The sequence below is a fragment of the Schistocerca gregaria genome, chromosome 2 (genome assembly GCF_023897955.1).
Source record: "Schistocerca gregaria isolate iqSchGreg1 chromosome 2, iqSchGreg1.2, whole genome shotgun sequence".
NCBI classification, from domain to species: domain Eukaryota; kingdom Metazoa; phylum Arthropoda; class Insecta; order Orthoptera; family Acrididae; genus Schistocerca; species Schistocerca gregaria.
In genome coordinates this window covers 347,811,059-347,822,457 of record NC_064921.1, presented here as the reverse complement: position 1 = coordinate 347,822,457, position 11,399 = coordinate 347,811,059, and the positions used below count along the sequence as shown (strand labels likewise).

At 42.6% G+C, this 11,399-nt stretch overlaps 1 non-coding gene across 1 annotated transcript; it reads right to left on the bottom strand.

The window, feature by feature from the left end:
* Positions 1-2,633: 2,633 nt before the first annotated feature.
* Positions 2,634-2,708, bottom strand: Trnav-uac (transfer RNA valine (anticodon UAC)). The gene has a single exon. It is a non-coding gene; the product is annotated as a tRNA-Val (tRNA).
* Between the last annotated feature and the right edge of the window lie 8,691 nt (positions 2,709-11,399).

The window sequence follows — 11,399 nt, the reverse complement described above, 5'->3', positions numbered from 1 at the left end:
AGTAAGACAAACACAATGACAATAAAGTCATTTTTTGCCTATCACTATTTACAATTATTGATACAACAGAGAAGATGGCAATGTCGTCTGTGGAGTGTCAGAGATATGAGACAAAAAGGTAAGAATGGGTAGGAGTACGTACATTCATTGTTCCATAGGCTCATAGAGAGAAAATACATAAGGATGTGGGACACGAGAGAAAAATAACACTGTTGTTGTTGTCTTCAGTCCTGAGACTGGTTTGATGCAGCTCTCCATGCTACTCTATCCTGTGCAAGCTGCTTCATCTCCCAGTACCTACTGCAACCTACATCCTTCTGAATCTGCTTAGTGTACTCATCTCTCGGTCTCCCTCTACGATTTTTACCCTCCACGCTGCCCTCCAATGCTAAATTTGTGATCCCTTGATGCCTCAAAACATGTCCTACCAACCGATCCCTTCTTCTAGTCAAGTTGTGCCACTAACTTCTCTTCTCCCCAATCCTATTCAATACTTCCTCATTAGTTATGTGATCTAACCTACTAACGTTTACTAAGTAACAATTACGCTAATTAGCTTTCACACAGAACCCAACCGAAGTCAACATCACCTTCCTTCAATTGGGCCAACTGGCGGTGAGTCGTGGAAGTACAGTACATACTGACGAAACTAAAATGAGCTCAAACATGGAAATTAAGCGTTTCGGGACACATGTCCACATAATATCTTTTCTTTATTTGTGTGTGAGGAATGTTTCCTGAAAGTTTGACCGTACCTTTTTGTAACACCCTGTATGACAGCAGCTAGCTTTCTGAACGACTCTGTTGGTCGTCCATTCCAGTGTTGAGCAAAGATGTGTGATTGACCCCACGTTTATTTCCCTGTATGTTGCCGCTCCCATGCATTTAGTCAAAGATGATATTTCTCCAGGAAAACAGTAAGTTACAGTATCGATGGAAATTAGAAGTAAAGACTCTAACGTTTTATGCCGCTGAACTGCTGATGTAGTGATCATAATCCAATTGTAGATGAGCCCGAAGACAAACCAATGTTAATCTTGAAAGCCTTCTGTGCAGCATAGAAAAATATTGGTGTAAAACTGAATAGCATCAAAACACGTATCTATCAGCAGCCAGCACATGGGGAAGGACGAAGAAATATCATTCTCACCATCGGAGGAGTGAGTCTTCATGTAGTTAACAAATTTCCTTATCTCGGCAGCATCCTCTCATCAGGTGCAAATATTTATTCGGAAATTTAATACAGATTTAACCATGCTGTAGTAACCTTTCTCAGAATCTGGAGTATTTTACTACCACATCTGGAGTATTTTAGTACCAAGATTCCAATCCTGCAGCAAAGGTCCTCGCATACCATTAAGTTTTAGTTCCAATGGTCTTAATCGAGGAGACGTTACAGACGGCACGTTATAACCTGGAATAATATCGCCAGTGATGCCCTCAGGAGGATTATGCTTATACCATGACAAGCTACACTGACAAATTAATAGTGTGATTCCTGGTGTTCTGCAGTTTTGATGTTTCCAGCTTAATTAAGGAGCCTACCGACGTAAAGACGTCTGGAAGTCTAACAAATAGGCACGTCGGATTCAATTTAATTAACCCTTTGAGCCCGGCATTCAGTTAATTAAAAGCTCACCGACCGTCACATCCACTAAAGTTGGAAAACACTAAGGGAATTCGTGCTCCACGGAGTATCAGTGACAGCTCTGAAAATCAAACGAGTGCCAACAGGCGCAGTGAGCTTCTAGAGTCGAACACGGATGTAAAAAGCGGCGTGAGACCAACAGTAGTTCACATAGTGGTTGGGTTCCAGGAAGCGAATGTAAATAACAGCAAAACTTGCAGAACCTAAAGAAGACGTCTATGTCGCTAGTCGAAATATTCTGCACAAAATGGAAACAACAGCCTGGTAGAGTACCCAGAATGACTCTATTAATCACTCGTGCTGAGATAACCAAATAAATTCACAGATGTCAGCATTGTTGAAGAGGCACATACAACCAGCGTAGAAGTGATGGTTTTAAGACGCCAATTATGAAGGGCAGGGCGCATGCCCAGTAATAATATCCCAAACAACTGTTTTATTCAGAGGCAATAGTGGGAAAACGATGTGTATGTGTGTTTTTTTTTGGGGGGGGGGGGGGGAGTGGGGGGCGTTCACAAGAAACGCCTGATGGAAGTAATTAAAGCAAGAGGAAGATGCGGCACATTAAAGTTAACAACTCAGAGACCACAGCCTTCGACCGTTCTTCCTGGAGATCACTAGTCCTTCACGGACACTTCTTTTTGAAGGAAACTAAGGACAAACAGCGACTGGTAAGTGGGAACGTAGAAAATAAAAGAAAGTGCTGAGACGATATGGAAGGATAAACGCTGCTTGAGTAAGGACCTCATATATTAGGAAGAGAAACGTACTCGACTAAGAATGTTTGTTAGCAATCTACACGGTCCAGGTACAGTAACGTGACCACCACCTATGCCCGATATGATGGTGCTATGGTTCGGACATGTCCGAAAGAACAGATACCATCGGTGACCATGCAGCTCTCTAGAATGAAATGATAATAAAATCAAGACCCTAAGCTGTCGACAAGCGTTGATATACATCAATTGGGACAGTTGAAAATGTGTGTCCCGACCGGGACTCGAACCCGGGATTTCCTGCTTGTATGGCAGATGCTCTATCCATCTGAGCTACCGAGGACACAGAGGATAGTGCGACTGCAGGGATTTATCGCTTGCACACTCCCCGTGAGACCAACATTCCAAACTTAATGTCCACACACTACATTCGTAGTGCCCCTGCCCATGTAAGCAGGAGATGCCGGTTTCGAGTCCCGGTCGGGGCACACATTTTCAACTGTTGCCGTTGATGTATATCTATCTTTGTTGACAGCTTAGGCTTTTGATTTAATTATCATGTCACCTATGCTCGCCGTCGGCCTGCGCTAACCTCTTGCAGACGGCAGGTGGCAACGTTAGCAGTCGAGGGAATACAAAGAGTGCCGGAGGGACGCTGAAAACAGTACAGTCATTGTCGTGATTCGGAAACGGACCGATTATGTCACTTCGAAAAAGACATGAGCATTGGCTTGCGGACCGAGGGTGGAGATGCCTAAGTTTGTAAACTGTTCGCCCACTGTCTTGGCAAAATGGCGTTATCCAAATCCGGCTCCTATGCAACTGTGGTGCAGCACGAGCCATAGATGAGAGAAGACAACGACAGCTGTGGAGATGTGTACGGGCGAATCAGCCGGCAACTTTTGGGCAACTGACCGCTCAGATGAACCAAGGAGTTATGAAAAGTGTCTCCCCTACGACTGTTCAGCAAACGTTGCTGCTTATGGGCCTCCGCAACAAGCACCTTGTTCCTGCACTGAGGCTGACTGCTGTTGGTCGACGACGAAGGCTGGACCTTACTCGTTTCTACCGCAACTTTACCTCCACTGAGTGGCGACAACCGTCCTTTGCAGATGAGTTACATTTCGTACTTCATCGAACGAACAGCCCTACATGCGTTACGGTATGGGGGATATTTAAGTGATGTTCCGTTGTTGATTACGTCACTCTGGAACGCACGATGGCTCGACACAATTATGCATGTATTTTTGGGAACCATGTCAATCCCTACATGCAGGGGGTTACTCGCCACGATGGCATATACTAGTAGGACGAAGCAAGATGTCACTCAGCTCGCAGTGTACGAGAGTGAATCGAAGAGCAAAAGGATGAGTTTACTGTACTTCCCTGTCCACCAAACTCCTGGATTCATTCGGGAGGACGACGGTTCAATCCCGCGTCCGGTCATCCTGATTTAGGTTTTCCGTGATTTCCCTAAATCGCTCCAGGCAAATGCCGGAATGGTTCCTTTCAAAGGGCACGGCCGACTTCCTTCCCCGTCCTTCCTTAATCCGATGAGACCGATGACCTCGCTGTCTGGTCTCCTTCCCCAAACCAACCAACCAACCAACTCCTGGATTAAGCCACAGCCGGGAATCTGTGGGACTACCTCGATCCGACTGTTCGCGCTTTGGATCCTAGAGCGAGAAACCTAGCGCTGCTGCCCACGACGCTGAAGTCGACGTGGCTCCACATCCCCGCCTGTGTCTTCCAGAACCTCATTGACTCTCTTCCAGCACGTCGTGCAGCTGTTCGTGCTTTAAGAGATGGTTGTTGAGGCTTCTGACAGGAGGTTACAGTAATGTGGCTGGGCAGTGTATAAGTACTAAAGTACATGAATTTATTTGTACGCTGTTCTTCCCAAACAACGGAAAAATAGAGGACAGAAGTCAACGCTGGCCGATGTGGCCTAGTGGATCTAGGCGCTTTAGTCTAGAACCATGCGATCGTTACTGTCGCAGGTTCGAATCCTGCCTCGGGCATGGATGTGTGTAATGTCCTTACGTTAGTTAGGTTTAAGTAGTTTTGTTCTAGGGGACTGATGACACCAGATGTGGTCAGAGCCATTTGCATCATTTGACAGAAGTCAGAAATTACGTCCTATATAGAACTCAAGTTATGTAACATTGATAATAACGTATGCATCAACTGGTTCTACAAAGAATGTTGTCAGTGAAGCTGGTGACTGATGAAACTTTTAGTTAAAATGTAAATGTCGTATGACTAGGGCCTCCCGTCGGGTAGACCGTTCGCCGGCTGCATGCCTTTCGATTTGACGCCACTTCGGCACCTTGCGCGTCTATGGGGATCAAATGATGATGACTAGGACAACAGAACATCCAGTCCCTGAGCGGAGAAAATTTCCGACCCAGCCGGGAATCGAACCCGAGCCCTTAGGATTGTCATTCTGTTTCACTGACACCCGTTTACGTTCGTTGTTGATCGATTAACTCAGTTATTATTATTATTATTATTATTACAGAGGGCAGCTAACCCTCTGACCGAACACCTACCGTGCCGGCGATAATGCATACATTACTGCAGTAAAGTAAGTGGTTTGTAATTATAATGTACACTGTTCTCCATGCTATTGGGAAGAGCGTTGTACGTGGAGGATAGCGTAATTTGGAACACTTGATGCTTCCTGGTTGGTGTTCCAATTTAGTGGCCAATATTCGTTGGCTCTGAGCACTATGAGACTTAACATCTGAGGACATCAGTCCCCTAGAACTTAGAACTACTTAAACCTAACTAACCTAAGGACATCACACGCATCCATGTCCGAGGCAGGATTCGAACCTGCGACCGTAGCGGTCGCACGTCTCCAGACTGTAGCGCCTTGAACCGCTCTGCCAGTCAGGCCGGCGACCAATATTAGAACTGCAATGAAGGAATACGCTCCATAGATCGTCCTAAACAGTTTTCGGTATTTTTTAATGTTTTTGTTGTTGTTTTGTGCAGCGTTTGTAAATATTAGAGTTCGACATCTTTAAGTGCTGTATAGTATGTTAAACCTATTTGCAAGATATTGTTAATACTTCAGTTAAAGACTGTTATGGTGAGAAAAATTCTGTGTATTTTGAATATTAGTCATACGTTAATAGGCTTCGTTAGTTTTGCACCATCTTGTACGTTGTAACGGAACGTCGTTTTGCAATGAAACACGTGGTATTTGTAAATTAATTGAGTTTCTTTAACGTGTCAACAATTTCGTTGTCATGAAAATGGTAATTAATGTTATTTGCCAATAGCATCTATATTTCAAAATTTTTAACTTTTAACTAGTTCTTCCCAATACGTTTTCTTAATTTGGTATCAGTTAATGATTATTAGCATGTAATAGACTAATTATGTAAGAGATAGACCAATAAATGCAGTATTTACAGAATTTTCTCAATTGAGACGCTTTTAAATCTGAGTAGCACATATTTTCCTAGGTACATGACAGTGTTGTAACTTGGAACAGGCTTTTTTTTTTTTTTTTTTTTTTTTTTTTTTTTTTTTTTTTTTTTTTTTGAAATCCTTGCTTTCCTGGAGTCATATTTGTAATTTGAGAAAAGGACTGGGGCACACATAAAGTGAAAGCTACCACTTCAAAGTGGGAAAATGAAATAGGTTAAAGTTCTATCACAGAGGCGCAAGTCTGAAAAGTATTACGTGGTACAACGCTCTCCTCTACTGAGCCCGTCAGTGATCTTTTCATTTGAAAGAGTTGTATATGCAGACGAAGAAAACTGAGTAAATATGCCATGAAACAGTAATTAGTACAGCCAGTTCTTTCATCATGTACCTGCGGGACGTTCTTAAATTCATACTTCAAAAAAGTCAGGGAACATTAGTTAGCTTCATTACTTACTTCAAAACATTGAACTAGAAGACACTAAAGAATGAAAGTAAAGGCAGTATGTCAGTTTTTCTTTTAATTTTTACATTATGGAAGTCTGAAAATATTGTCATGCAGTATAAAGGTCTGTTCATCCTTTTCAGCATTTCTATGTTACCCTTCTTTCAACAGTATTTATCAGCAACTAGTAATACCAAAGCTGGCCGCTGAGGAGGAGCGGTTGTAGGCGGTTCAGTCCGGAACGGCGCTGTTGCTACGGTCGCAGGTTCGAATCCTGCATCGGGTGATGTCCTTAGCTTAGTTAGGTTTAAGTAGTTCTAAGTCCTAGGGGAGTGACGGCTTCAGATGTTAAGTCCCATAGTGCTCAGAGCCAATTGAACCATTTGTAATACCAAAAATATAGCACTTTTAGAATTTCACATACACTGAGGGAAGAAGAATCACAACACAAAGAAGCAGTTGTGCGACGTACATAAAAGTTGGTAGGCACGTGTCTACATATGAAATTCAAATTTCGCGACAGTCACATGACAGTGGCGCTGGTAGCGCCGTTATGAGGATGCAAATCACGTTTGCTTTAAATACACGCTGTAACGGTCGAGAGTGTTAGTTACCTTTGAGACTGGACGTGGTGAGTTGATGTTTGGCAAGAATGCAGACTGCTCACTGAGTTTGAATGGAGTCATGTAATAGGGTTCAAATGTTCAAATGTGTGTGAAATCTTACGGCACTTAACTGCTAAGGTCATCAGTCCCTAAGCTTACACACTACTTAACCTAAATCATCCTAAGGACAAACACACACACCCACGCCCGAGGGAGGACTCGAATCTCAGCCAGAAGCAGCTGCACAGTCCACGACTACAGCGCCCGAGACCGCGCGGATAATCCCGCGTGGCTGTAGTAGGGTTCCGAGAAGCTGGATTTTCCTTATGATATGCTGCAGTGAGACTTGGCAGTACTGTCATTGATGTGCGAAATGGGAAACCATCATGTTTGGGGTATGGCCCTGGCGCATTGTATTGCATGTCCACTACAAACTGAGCAGCAGTTGTCACCACAGGACGCCACACAGTGACACAGCGACTATTACAAATCGGTCACTTCGAGGACAGGGAGCCAGACGCCCTGTGGCATGTATTCCATTGACCCCAAATCACCGCCATTTGCGACTTCTGTGGTGTCAAGCAATAGTTCATTGGAGAACAGGGTGGAGGTCTGTTGCGTTCACTGATGAAAGCTGGTTCTGTCTCGGTGCCAATAATGGCCTTTTGTTGGTTAGAAGGAGGCCAGTTGAGGGCCAGCAACCAACCTGTGTGCGTGCTATGCACACTGGATCTGCACCTGAGTTATGGTCTGGACTGCGATTTTGTATGATAGCAAGAGCACTATCCTTGTTATCCCACACGCCCTGACTGTAAATTTATACGTCACTCTGTAATTCGACCTGTTATGCTACCATTCATGAACAGCATTCCACTGTATGTTTTCCAACAGGATAACGCTCGCGCACATACAGCTGTTGTAACTAACCATGCTCCACAGAGTGTCAACATGTTGCCTTGGCCTTCTCGATCACCATATTTTTCTCCAATCGAGCAAATATGCGTCATCATCGACGACAATTCCAGCGTCATCCACAAACAGCATTAAACATCCCTGTATTGTCCGGTCAGGTGCCACAGGCATGGAACCCCATCCCACAAACTGACATCCGACACCTGTACAACATAATACATGCAGGTTTACATGCTTGCAATCAACATTCTGACGGTTGCGCCGGTTTTTAATGTACCAGACTTTCACATTTCCTGCGGCTTTTCTCTTACAAAGTTAATCTCTTACTTACGTTACCTAGACAAATAGATTCCCGAATTCGTAACTCTACATTATTTTTTATATTTTGGTGTTCTGATTTTTTCCGTCATTGTAGAAATATTTTAAAAATTTAATAACAATTAATTGGCCCTAAGAGCGAAACATCACTAACAGCTCTTTCTAAAATTACACTTGATTTCGTATTTGTCGTGACAATCTTCATATCTCGCAAAATATAGTAAGAATTCAGCATAAAAAAAGGAAGAATATTATCCAGCCCGTGGTTGTGGCGTCAACTACGAGTGAAGCGACAGCGACTTCAAGCGAAGTGACATCGACATGTGAAATGCGCTCGATCCTCAACGGCAGTGAGAACTAGTCGATGGGCATTAATTCAGATTGAGTACCTGACACGCGCGCTTCAGCGGAGTACAGCGGACTTCATCTGCGCGTCACGTCCGTTAGTCACACCACCACCGCCACTGGTAGACGCGTACTACACTTTTCGTATCATAGTCCTATATTACATCGTGGGTTCCGGTGACAAAGAGTAATTACGTTATTTTAAAATTTCATACTCAAATTCAATGCTAGTGACAGCTGCGTATAATTACAGATAAAAGTAATACATTACGTAATAATTTTAACTTCCCCCATCCATGACAGACGTTCTTATGCCAACCTTCCCGCCCACTCCCACAAAGCAACATCCCATTACTTCTTCCAGTATGTGTAAAACTACTTCTGTTAAGTATCAGCTCTTAGCTTACTAAATTTAATCACTGGTATTTTACTATTTAATGTGCAGAACTGTGGGCACTGCGTTTTTTATTTGTTTGGGAACGGGAAGACTGAGATACCAACGGTACAGAATAAGTCAGTCATACGTTGAAGACATTATTGTTGTATGCTTGTTAATTATGATCTGATTACGTGGAGTTGCCCCATTACTTGTTTATTCAGTCTTATATTACATAAAACAAGTTATTAAATTAGTCTATAACTTAGAAATGAACTTAGCGTATTCTTATGTTTACGGAAGTATAATTACGATATACAAGTTACAAAGTAAAACAGTTTACAAATTCATTGCAAACTAACCATAGACCTTGTTAATGAAATGTGTCTTGCGTGCCTGTGCGATTCGTCAGTGTACAAACTTTCTTTTGCTGCCGAAGGCTTAGATTCGCAATAGGCTTTTGTCTCTCTAAGTTCGCCTATCTGTAACGTTGTTGGATGACGGTTCCAAACAGGAGTTTCTGGCCTGAATTTGTCCACAACCCACTTTCTATCGTTTTATCGTTATGTTGCATCATATACAACACTTACATAGGTTATTTAGAAGAAAAGGAACCTTATAGTAAAGTCAGAAGGAGGTAGTGGTTGACGAATCAAGCAAAATTTTAAGATAACTGCAGGTTGGAAATACACCGTGGTGGAACTTCGGTCATAAAGCGACAGCCAATCAGCAGCAAGCATGCGGAGACGTGTGCGCTTAAACAAACTTGCCCCAATTGCCATTAGTAATGCTAAACATCACAGATACTAATTACCTGATCGTAATGATTATATCTAGGCACATTTAATTCCCTATCCATGGCTGACTAGATTAGATACGACCTTTCCGTGATGTTTACTGGATGCAGTTTGGCAGTTAAATCGACGACGCTTAAAGTAGGCTACAATAATGTCGTCAGCTACTTACAGTAATAAGCTATACATTTGTACAGTACGGATGGGGTAAGAAATCACGTGATAAGAAGTTACAGTTTTGACAGTAACAGCTTTAATGTATTTGACTGCGATTTCAATCACAACTAGAAATTTCTTCTCATAGAAGAAACTTCTTCTATGAGAAGCACAACTGGATATTACTATCCCTGTAAGGCCGTATTTCCAGTCGCATCACAAAGAATTGCTGAGTTTCATTACAATGTAAACGAACACACTGCAGGAGAATTTATTGTGCTTCATGATGACTTGCAAAACAAAACGGAAAGCACAAAACGTAAGTGAAACACACTTGGTAAGCATGTTCAAGCCGAGAGCATACAGCGATCTTACACATATGTGTGCAGCAGCATTATGAAACGGCAGACCCGCGCACGCTACAAAAATTTACGCAAAAAATGGTCCAATCCGACATGTCGAAAGGCACCACGAAATTTTTTACGCGTGAAAAATACAACGCAAGAAATGCACTCCTAAAATTTTACCTAATAAGATGCACCGCAAGTATTTTTTGAAAATGGTTGAAGTTACTCGTTTCTGTTGCATGGGAAACTGATTATGACAGCGGTTTGTACAGCCCTTCCTGTCTAGCACGCTGTCGGCCGTGACTAAAGAGTGTAGCGGGCTTAGCTCAAATGTCCAAGGTAACACATGCGGATTTGAAACACCTAAGCCATCCAAAAAATGTGACGTATTGTAGATTTTTTTAATAAGAGGCAGTTCATATAGAAAACTTAACTGTTTCAGATGTAATTCTTTTTAAGGTAGAGTTATACAGTTCACAGCTAGATATTACGACGTAAAACCGTGTTTGCACGCTACTTATCATTAAGACAAAGAACTCTAATTCAGTTTTACCTCCACTGAAACTTATGATACTGCAAAAGCAACTGCTAAGTATTAGGGACATTAAATGAGATGCAAATTTCAGCGAACAGCCGCTGTCGACAATTGTTTAGGGAAACTGCCAACGGAAACTGCAATTCGCTTTACAAATCACAATCACCACAAACTGCGTTATCTGTTTACCGACGTGACGTCGATCAAGGATATGCGGGGCCAACGAGATAAACGCGCCTTGTAACAAACTTGTGACGTCACACTGGTCACCTTGTCTGCAACACTTCGCGATCGCTCGGATTCGTGCAGAGTCCACTGGGAGTCAATATTTAATTGAAAAGGTACACACTATAGGACTTAATTTTATCGAGTACTATCAAGAACTTGCATGCATTGAAACAAACAGTCAAGAATTATTAAATTAGTCTGAAATTGTTAGGATTTCTTCCAATTTAGGGCAATTCTTTTGTGTTAATTATTTGAAGTCAGGTTGTCATTTTAGAGCAGTCAGATTGCGTTGCGCTTGTACACTACTGGCCATTAAAATTGCTACACCACGAAGATGACGTGCTACAAATGCGGAATTTAACCGACAGGAAGAAGATGTTGTTACTCACTGCTGGCACTCGTCAGAACTGCAGTGTCACATACTGTGACCTACGCTGTACGGCATGTCTTTCTCGTGGGCAGTCAAGAATTATTAAATTAGTCTGAAATTGTTACTCACTGCTGGCACTCCTCAGACCTGCAGTGTCACATACTGT